The 11,417-nt window shown below is 42.8% G+C and overlaps 1 pseudogene; it reads left to right on the forward strand.

Annotated features, from left to right (window-relative positions):
- The first annotated feature begins 689 nt into the window (after positions 1 to 689).
- Positions 690 to 11,064, forward strand: LOC113140499 (uncharacterized; annotated as a pseudogene).
- Positions 11,065 to 11,417: the final 353 nt, after the last annotated feature.

Consider the following 11,417-nt stretch of genomic DNA (forward strand, 5'->3'; position numbering starts at 1 on the left):
GTAGAGTATCTCAGTCTTTTAAAGCCCCGCAAATCTTCAAACACACACACACACATATATATTTAAAAATACAGTATATAAATATATATATATACACATTGTATTTAGATAGCATTGAAATACATTATTTCATCCTACCTCCATCATCATTATGCTGCTCACTGATGAATATTGTACTATTCAATGGTACCTGTGGCTCCCTCTGCTGGACACCTATGGATATTGCACGCTTCCTGGGTACCTGTGGCTCCCTCTGCCGGCCACCCCTAGTTGTTGTACGGTTCCTGGGTACCTGTGGCTCCCTCTGCTGGACACCCTTGGATGTTGCACTGTTCCTGGGTACCTGTGGCACCCTCTGCTGGATACCCCTGGATGTTGCACGGTTCCTGGGTACCTGCAGCTCCCTCTGCTGACCTGGCGGTGCAAGCGCTCCCTGTCGTGAGCTGACCGTTACAGCTGGGACGTGTCTTGTATGAACTCCACCCTCCTCTGTAGATTAACCCTCAAACGTTAAAAAAACCAGTTAAACATCGAATGTTCTATATTAGCATTTTACCTACCTGCTAGCAGCTCTCTGGGTCTTTTTTTTAGACTTTTTCTGGGCCGCTGCCTCGTCGGTACATTTTCTGTAAAAATAAACACGTCATTAGGCGCCATTTTTAAAAGGACGATCTTGTAATTTGGCCTAAATGCCTCGTATAACATCACATACAACGTCTATATTCACCTTAAAACGTACCCGTTTTTACAACACTCTAGACTCACGACTACATAAAAGAAACATTTACAAAAATAATCTCTCACCTTTATTAACGTCATCAACCACATGCTCATTTACCAAACCCGTCACTGCATTTTCATCACCTGGCGAAAACACGTATTTCGGTTTTTTCATTATCACTACATGTATTAATGTTAAGAACATTGCTAATGATTGAAAAGTAAAGAAAACTACACACCAGGTTTAGACAATGACTTGCTCTCGCACAGGCTGGTTGGTTCGTCACCTGTCAGATGTTAAGCTTTTTTTTCCAATTATGCCAACATTAATTTTCGTTCAATACATAAGATACCACTCTCTCTATAATGCTAAAATGGTATATAGACAATACTTACCTCTGTGAAAGATGAACATGATTCTCCGCTGTTTTTACGCGATTCAGTGTAGCACAAACGGTGTGGACGACTCTGCGGTCTGAATGCTAATGCATTGCTAACGGTAGCAAGGCACGCTCATACCTACCGACGTCACTATGACGTGGCACTAAAATGGCGTCTACGAGATTTTAAAAAAGGAGTAGCAGAAATTATTTTAATGGTTTTTAATGTAAATTAGTAGGAGAAATTAGTAGGAGAAATTATTTAATGGTCTATAATTCCAACGGCAAGGTCACTCCCCTTTCACCCTATACGTCACACACACCCAACAGCAAAACGAACTTTTATTTATCTTTAAAAAACACTAGCATTACTGCATCGTTATAGGTAACACCCTTCAGCCCTCCCTCATATTTTTTTATTTTAAAATGAAAACTACACCCATTATTATCATGGGAGGCTACTTTTATTTATTTATTATTAAGGGAGCATCATTTATTAGATTGACACCCTTTATTGGGCGTAGGCTATATTTAATATGGTATTAAATATACTCATTTTAAACTACACCCTTTATTAATATGGGAGGCAACTTTTATTTATTTATTTATTAAGGGAGCATCATTTATTAGGGTTGAAACCATTTATTGGGCGTAGGCTATATTTAATAGGGTATTAAATACACTCATTTTAAACTACACCCTTTATTAATATGGGAGGCAACTTTTATTTATTTATTATTAAGGGAGCCATCATTTATTAGGGGTAACGCCTTTAATTGGGCGTAGGCTATATTTTTAATAGGGAAACACCCTTTATTATGGGAGGGGCCCTTAATTATTAACTTCATATCAAATTATAGATCTTATCAGCAAAAGGGACCAGTATATTACTACTCTGCTGCGTCTATGGAAAATCTTGCAAGTCCTCTGGAGGAAAGGGAAGATCCCAGATCAGTAGCGAGTGGCTGAAGGGGTGTGGATTCCAAAGGAGGAAAACTCCACACAGCTGGAGCAGTTCCGCCTCATCTCTCTGCTGTTAGTTGAAGCGAAGATCTTCAGTGCCATTTCCAAGTGGCTGTGCACCTACCTGACAAAGAACATCTACATCGATACATCAGTCCAGAAGGACGGCAATTTCAGGAATGCCGGCCTGTGTGGAGCATACTGGTGTGATGACACTGCTAATTTGGGATGCCAGAGAGAACAAAGGCAACCTGACACTGTTATGGTTTGACTTGGCAAATGCATTTGGCTCCATTCCACATAAGCTAGTCCAGCTCACTCTGTTAAAACATCATGTCCCCAGCAGGTGTTGAGATCTCATCGCTGATTACTACAACAACTTCAGGATGAGGGTCTCTTCAGGGGCAACAACATCCAGATGGCACAAGGTGGAGATCGGTGTTATCATAGGGTGTACTATCGCTGTGACATTGTTCTCCTTAGCCATGAATATGCTTGCCAAATCTGCTGAGCCAAAGTGCAGAGGGCCCGGGGCGAATTCCAGACAACGACAGCCACCCATCAGGGCATTCATGGATGACCTTACAGTCACAACAGAATCAGTCTCAGGCCGCAGGTGGATCCTGAAGGGACTTGAAAAGCTGGTGGAGTGGGCCCGGATGAGTTTCAAACTTGCCAAGTCGAGATCTATGGTGCTTAGGAAAGGCAAGTTGGATGAAAAGTTCCGGTTCTACATCGCAGGCAGAGCCATCCTGACGATTACAGAGAATCCAGTCAAAAGCCTGGGGAAGTTTTTTGACAGCTCTTTGAGGGACATAACATCAATCCAGTTAATCTGCACTGAGTTGGATTGCTGGCTGAAATCTGTGGACAAGACCGGCCCATCTGGAAAGTTCAAAGCCTAGATATATCAACATGGCATTCTGCACAGGATTCTATGGCCCCTTCTCATATATGCCATCCCAATCTCTACAGTAGCAGGGCTCGCAAAATCGCTAGCCCGACGTCCCGGGGCTATTGTGTCTTCTAGTAGGGCTACCAAAATCTTTCTCAGCCCTACCCGTCGGGCTATCATGTGGGGAGGAAAAATATATTTCAATGCTTCTGCATTCTTTCTTAAATATAGTTGGGTAATTATATAATATTCGGGCATTGGGGAGCCACTGTCAGTATGTGAAGTATTGAAATTATGTTTGAATTTGTGCTTGTTTTTTGTTTTTACTTTGCGATCGCGCGAACTGCAGTACTGATTGGTCAGTGACGGAATAGTTGCGCACCAATTCCTCTGACATCGTCCTATCAGTTATTAGCCTATTCTCAAGTGACAAGTGAAAACTTCCCCCGAAAGCTTAAACGTGTGATAGAGGTGGAGAGAATTTCAAAAATCGCTGACCGTTATGTGTGTGCGTGTGTAAAAATAAGCGGCACATGGATTTTAGTTCTGCTGAGCCAAATAAGAAGGGTCAGGGTGAAGAAGTGACAGCCAAAGAAAAGCTGACTACCACAAAGCGGAAAAATCAGACTGAGGCAAAAAGAAAGCGCAGCTTTTTGGTTTCATGGACTTTCACTTAGAAACAAATATTTAAGTTGATTATTGTAATTTTACTAATTTATACAGTTGTTGTAATTTGTGTTTTAACACATTTTTGATTGATGTTTTGTTTCTTTTACATTATTATACATTAAAAATAATCTCTCTTTTAGTCGGGAGAAACTGTGGACAGCCCAATTCCTTCCGGCTCTCTCAGCATACCTACCCAAAAATGGCATGGTTGTTGAAAATGCCAGAATTGTGGGGGCTGCCGAAGTTATTCTACAAAACCAGAAGACTTCAGAGAAACGCATCAAAGGCGAAGAAGTCTGGGGCTTCAAGAATTTTGCGGAAATTGAAAATCTGTCAGTCCTCGTGGACACCTGGGCAGCAGGGCTAGTGTGAAAACAGCATTGTACCATGCTTATCCGTTGTTATCATTAAACACTTTTGTATTTGTTATGGTATTGACATTGTGTTTTTTCATTAAATATTTCTGTATTTGTGAAGCTTTCCATCATTATCTGTTTTCATTAAACACCTCTGTATTCATTAAATATTTGTGAAGCTCTCCATCATTATCTGTTTTTGATGTTTTTTCATTAAACGTTTCTGTATTCATTCATTAAGCATTACGGTATGTATGTTTTATCGTACAACACTGTCTGGGTACCATGCTGATGATTGTGAATAAAAAACATGAGTTTTGAAAAGAAACTAGTCATTATTTTACACAATGGAGGGGATGATGCACAGAATTTATCATGATCCATCCCACCGCGGCGATCTATCAGTTATTAACAAGCTGCGCAATGCAGTTAGAGCAGACGTAGGGGCTAATCCTGCATTATCTGATGTCAAAAAATATTTATTGTCAGAAGACGCATACACCTTACATGCACCCAGCAGGAAAAATTTCCCCAGGCGACGAGTGGTGGTGGGAGGGATCGACCGCCAGCATCAGTGTGACCTTGTGGACATGAGCAAATATGCTGCAGAGAATGATAAAGTGCGCTATCTATTAACCCTCTGGGGTCGACGCACGCGCCGGCGCGTTTTCACGCATCTTTTTCTGATAAGGCCGAAACAAACTTAAATTACTCCGTCAATTCTGATCGTACAGATAAAAGAAGTATATCATTCAAATCTGTAAAGGGTCTAGTTTTAGTGGTATACCATCATAATAACAACAAAACGTTGTGCTTTTTTAAAATAAAGAAAGCCGACAGGGTGCGCTCTCGGACTTTTCTGTCTCTGCCATTTCTCTTCACAGACGCGTAAATAAAACAATCAGAATCTCAGCGAATACTTGGCTTATAAAAATAAGAATTATATGGCTAGAAAGCTTGAAATGTTTTCTTTTGAGTGAAACAATTCAAGTCGAAAACAAATCATCACTTTTTATTTAATCCGTATGAACGTAAGGAGAAGTCCGTTTTTTCCTGTCTCACCTCATTACAGGTAATGCGGTCCCGCCTTGTACACTGTCCACTGTTCACATGTAAATAATCTCAGGTGAACCAGGTAAATATGTGCACGCCCCCGAGAAATGACACAAAATATCAAACTTCATCATAGAATTTACTCACTTTTTCTGCGTGTTTGGATGATGGCGCGTTACGCACGTGAAGCGGCGCTCCTTACATTCCACACAGAGACAAACAGTTTAGCTTGTCCTCAGAGTAAAAACACTGATTTTACAGTGGGTACGGAAAGTATTCAGACCCCTTTAAAATTTTCACTCTTTGTGTCATTGCAGCCATTTGCCAAAATCAAAAAAGTTCATTTTATTTCTCATTAATGTACACTCAGCACCCCATCTTGACAGAAAAAAAACAGAAATGTAGAAATTTTTGCAAATTTATTAAAAAGGAAAAACTGAAATATCACACGGTCATAAGTATTCAGACCCTGTGCTCAGTATTGAGTAGAAGCACCCTTTTGAGCTAGTACAGCCATGAGTCTTCTTGGGAATGATGCAACAAGTTTTTCACACCTGGATTTGGGGATCCTCTGCCATTCTTCCTTGTAGATCCTCTCCTGTTCTGACAGGTTGGATGGTGAACGTTGGTGGACAGCCATTTTTAGGTCTCTCCAGAGATGCTCAATTGGGTTTAGGTCAGGGCTCTGGCTGGGCCAGTCAAGAACGGTCACAGAGTTGTTCCGAAGCCACTCCTTTGTTATTTTAGCTGTGTGCTTAGGGTCATTGTCCTGTTGAAAGGTGAACCTTCGACCCAGTCTGAGGTCCTGAGCACTCTGGAAGAGGTTTTCTTCCAGGATATCTCTGTACTTGGCGCTGTACTCATCTTTCCTTCAATTGCAACCAGTTGTCCAGTCCCTGCAGCTGAAAAACACCCCCACAACATGATGCTCCCACCACCATGTTTCACTGTAGGGATTGTATTGGGCAGGTGATGAGCAGTGCCTGGTTTTCTCCACACATACCGCTTAGAATTAACACCAAAAAGTTCAATCTTGGTCTCACCAGACCAGAGAATCTTATTTCTCATAGTCTGGGAGTCCTTCATGTGTTTTTTGGCAAACTCTATGCAGGCTTTCATGTGTCTTGCACTGAGGAGAGGCTTCCGTCGGGCCACTCTGCCATAAAGCCCCGACTGGTGGAGGGCTGCAGTGATAGTTGACTTTGTGGAACTTTCTCCCATCTCCCTACTGCATCTCTGGAGCTCAGCCACAGTGATCTTTGGGTTCTTCTTTACCTCTCCCTTACCTCGCTCTTCTCCCACGATTGCTCAGTTTGGCTGGATGGCCAGGTCTAGGAAGAGTTCTGGTCGTCCCAAACTTTTTCCATTTGAGGATTATGGAGGCCACCGTGCTCTTAGGAACCTTGAGTGCTGCAGAAATTCTTTTGTAACCTTGGCCAGATCTCAGCCTTGCCACAATTCTGTCTCTGAGCTCCTTGGGCAGTTCCTTCGACCTCATGATTCTCATTTGCTCTGACATGCACTGTGAGCTGTAAGGTCTTATATAGACAGGTGTGTGCCTTTCCTAATCAAGTCCAATCAGTTTAATTAAACACAGCTGGATTCCAATGAAGGAGCAGAACCATCTCAAGGAGGATCAGAAGAAATGGACAGCATGTGAGTTAAATATGAGTGTCACTGCAAACAACTCTGTGACCGTTCTTGACTGGCCCAGCCAGAGCCCTGACCTAAACCCAATTGAGCATCTCTGGAGAGACCTGAAAATGGCTGTCCACCAACGTTCACCATCCAACCTGACAGAACTGGAGAGGATCTGCAAGGAAGAATGGCAGAGGATCCCCAAATCCAGGTGTGAAAAAAACTTGTTGCATCATTCCCAAGAAGACTCACGGCTGTACTAGCTCAAGGGTGCTTCTACTCGATACTGAGCACAGGGTCTGAATACTTGACCATGTGATATTTCAGTTTTTCTTTTTTAATAAATTTGCAAAAATTTCTACATTTCTGTTTTTTTCTGTCAAGATGGGGTGCTGAGTGTACATTAATGAGAAATAAAATGAACTTTTTTGATTTTGGCAAATGGCTGCAATGACGCAGAGAGTGAAAAATTTAAAGGGGTCTGAATACTTTCCGTACCCACTGTAACTCAAATGAGGATCGTTTGGCTCCTCATTGTTTTGTATTGTACAGCACTAATCCGTCCCATCTACATTGACTGAAAGGGTCATTATGCGCGCCTTTGTCTGGACGTTCAGTGCGTCTTTTGTGTTCTCAGGTAAATCACATGACTATTCATCCTCAGACACACCCTCTTGCATATGGCCTTTCTGGACAAAAAGTGTCTTAGAAAATTTAAATCAGTATATTGTTTACTGTGAATGTGTGAACAAGATGACATTCACAGCACTCTGAAGTAAACACTTTAGCCTACAACATGCAGGTCTCCAAAGTCTTGTGAACCAATGTTCTGTTTGTGTTTTATGGTCTTATTTCAGTGAGTAAAAAATTTTAGTTTTTCACTAACCATGCATAAACACTTTTTTCTCAAAAACACAATAATGTATAAACTTGAAGCTCACATATTATTGTAGCCAATTTTGTGCTGATTACAGTGTTATTAGACTTTAGACATTAATATGTTTAAAAAACACTGAAAAAAGCACAAATGTCAGGACATGTCAAAATTTGTCCAGGCCCCAAAAACCCCCTCAGACCCCAGAGGGTTAATGTGTATCGATGTATTTTCAAAATATGCATGGGTTCGGTGTCTAACATCAAAGAGTGGACCTGTTGTAGCAAACGCATATAAGAGCATACTGGATGAAGGTAGGGTGCCACTTAGGCTTCAGGCTGACCATGGAACAGAGTTTCACAACGTCACTTTAAACAGTTGTTGAAAAAGCATGACATTGTACTTTTCTCTACATATAACGAAACTAAAGCCAGCGTCGTGGAGAGGTTTAACAGAACATTTAAAGGGAGAATGTGGCGCTATTTAACAGATGTTAATTCATGAAGATATATTGATAAAATAGACGATCTGGTGAGGTCATATAACTCGGCATATCACAGATCAATTAAAAGATCTCCGGTATCTGTGACCAGAGAAAATGAGCAGGAGGTGATCCAGGCGCTGCACAAGACCCAGGATGAAAACCACCGGGCACTATTCAAATTTAATATACATACATATATACATACATATACATACATACATACATATAGATGCAGTAAGGATTTTAAAACACAGAGGAGTTTTCAGGAAGGGGTACCAGCAAACATTCACAGATGAAATTTTCACTATAAAAGGACGCCGTCCGACAACCCCCGCCGTGTACACACTGTGCGATTTAGCTGGCGAGACTGTGAAAGGGACATTTTATCGCCAAGAGCTCCAGCCTGTGATTGTAGATCCAGACAAGCCATATAAGATAGAGGAAATAAGAGCCAGGCGCGGCTGGAGGGTGTTAGTGAAATGGCTCGGATGGCCTGAAAAATTTAACACCTGGGTGGATACCAGAGATATTCAGACCATCTGAGAGATAAACACCATAGGACACAATGGTCACACTGTAATCAAGAGCGCACCGGCGCCACCACCGCACTGTCATCTATCAAGCGTTGGGAGACGTGGATTAACACCTACTGTGATTTAAAGGATTGAGGGATCAAAAGGAACATTTGTAAACAGTAGGGTGTCGACTTGGCCGGACTACGAGTTTTCATGTCACACTCCCAAGTAATGCATCAACAAAATTATATCCCAACAACAAGATTTGGAGCTACAGGGTTCAGCTAGCCAGACCGATACAGTTGGGCGACATGTATGAAGTTGGGCTTTCAGAGATCCAGTACCCCGCAACATGGCTCAGCTTCCCCAAAGATGATGCAACCATATTGATAAGAGCCCCTAAGGCGGGGCAGAAAAATACGCTGACCATCCCTGTAGGACACTTTGACAGTGTAGACAGAATAACACAGGAATTCAACAATGCGTGCGTGCTAGACGCAAACACTATGTTTATAAAAATGCGCTACAATCAGATTTCACACAGAGTCCATCTGGTGCTGAAGGACTGGTGCTGAAATTTAAAGGCCGGCTTGCTAGGATACTGGGCTTTGATCCGGATGAAGCAGCCCATAGTAACCCATCCAGGGCGAAAATATTCACAGCACCACACCCCGCGGATATTCATGCGGGATTGTATAACATTTTTGTATATACAGATGTTATCAAACATGGTGGGGGACATGTGTGCACCATTACTCAGATGCGTTAATATAACAGCAGAGAAACGTGGGAAGATACACACAGTCCACTTTGACAAGGCAGACTACGCCCGCGTCGCTAAGCACCGGATTGACTGCATAGAGTTGGCGTTGAAAAACGACCAGAACAAACACGTCCAGTTTCTCTTTGGAAAGGTTATTGTGAAATTACATTTCCACCCCGCGAGACCATGACGAGATGCCCATACACGCCCGATAACAGTGACAGGTTGCTGAGATATTATCAGAATCAGGCTGGCGGTGAATTGCACGGTTTTGCCGGTGCACACACCCAATATGGAAACGGTCTTGGTGGGTTATTCCGGAATCTGTTTAGATGGGCAGTACCACTGCTCAGAAATGGCTTTAATCTTGCGAAACCACATTTAAAATCAGCCGCTGCTAATATCGCAGGAGATGTGATGAGCAATATTTCATGCAAGTTGATGAATGGGAGACAGGAGGGGGGTGGTGTTGCTGTGTACGCGCCTTGGGGCCTTAAACACCCTCCTGGGGAGCTGGCTTCAGCTCACAGCCAGACCAAAAAGATGCGTAAAACACTGAGCGGGTCTGTCAGGCGGAGCAGAAAGTCTCCAGCTGTCAAGCGGTGCAGATCAAGATCTAGTAGCAGAAGTGCGACTAAAGACATATTTTAACAATGTCGCTTATTCACAACCAGTCCGCTGAATGTGTAAAGACGGAGCTGGATCTGTTTACGGTGCCGTGTACAGAGACGAGCATTGAAAAATATACATTTATTGAAATCCCACTGGTTTCTGCGATTAACGACATGGCACCTATTGATTTTTTCACCTCATTCAGTAGCGAAGATTATCTGGATCTAAATGATACTCATTTGTATTTATGCGTGAAAATCACAAATCCAGATGGGACGAACATTGGAAACAGTGTAGACGTCGGGTTTGTGAATTATCCAGGATGCACACTGTTTTCGCAGGTGGATGTGATGCTAGGTGACAGATTAATTACCCAGGCCTCAAATACGTATCCTTATCGCGGTGTGATTGAATGCTTAATCAATTACGGCAGAGACACACTGGAGTCCCAGTTCAGCACCACTCTATTTGTGAAAGATACATGCGGACATATGAATAACCACACCCTGGACGGTGAAAACAGGGGCTTAGCGGTCAGAGGCCGCTATACAGAAAACAGCAGGATTGTGGAATTAATTGCACCGGTACACGTGGACCTGTTTTTTCAGAAAAAATTCCTACTAAACGGACTCGACATTTCCATGAAATTCATAAGGGCGAAAGACGAATTCTGCCTGATGGCCACACCCAATACACATTTCTGTGTTAAAATCCTGAACGCCAGTCTTTTTGTGAAAAAGGTCACGCTTTCACCCAGCATCAGACTCGCCCATAGCAGGGTGCTGCAGCAGACTAACGCTAAATACAGCGTCGACAGAGTGGCGCTGAAAACACACTCGATTCCTCCCGGAACCCGGGTGTGCTGTCAGGACAATCTCTATCTGGGCCACATCCCTAAATTTGTCATCCTAGGCTTCGTCGACAACGACGCCTACACCGGGAGTTTTACCAGAAACCCATTTAATTTTGAACATATGGACCTGGAGTATTTATGTCTCTATGCTGACGGCCAGGCCCACCCCGCTAAGGCATTTCAGCCCCACTTTCCCCGGGGTCAGTACGCGCGCGAATATTATCAGCTAATCCAGACAACCGGACGGCATGTTAAAGACAGGTCGCTGTCCGTTACATTTTATTATTGACTCCTCTGGCACGCACCATTAACTTAATCTGTTACGCAGTTTACGATTCAGTTATTGAAGTGTCAAACAGTAGACAGGTGCTGGTAGACTATTATTGAGACATGAACACGATCGAATTGACTGACGCTGCTAAAAAGATAATTGGCAACAGAGCCTAATTTGTAGGCGTGAAGCCCTGTGACCAGCTGACCAGACTCAAAATAATCAAACGTCCTGCCACGGTGATTGTAAACACCGATCCTTCTACCTTGCCAGAGGAGCACTGGCTGGCTATATATTTGACAAGTGACCGGCGAGCATATTTTTTTGACAGCTTCGGGCACGCACCCAACAAATGCAATCCCCATAATGGC

Source organism: Mastacembelus armatus, chromosome 8 (genome assembly GCF_900324485.2).
Source record: "Mastacembelus armatus chromosome 8, fMasArm1.2, whole genome shotgun sequence".
Lineage (NCBI taxonomy): Eukaryota > Metazoa > Chordata > Actinopteri > Synbranchiformes > Mastacembelidae > Mastacembelus > Mastacembelus armatus.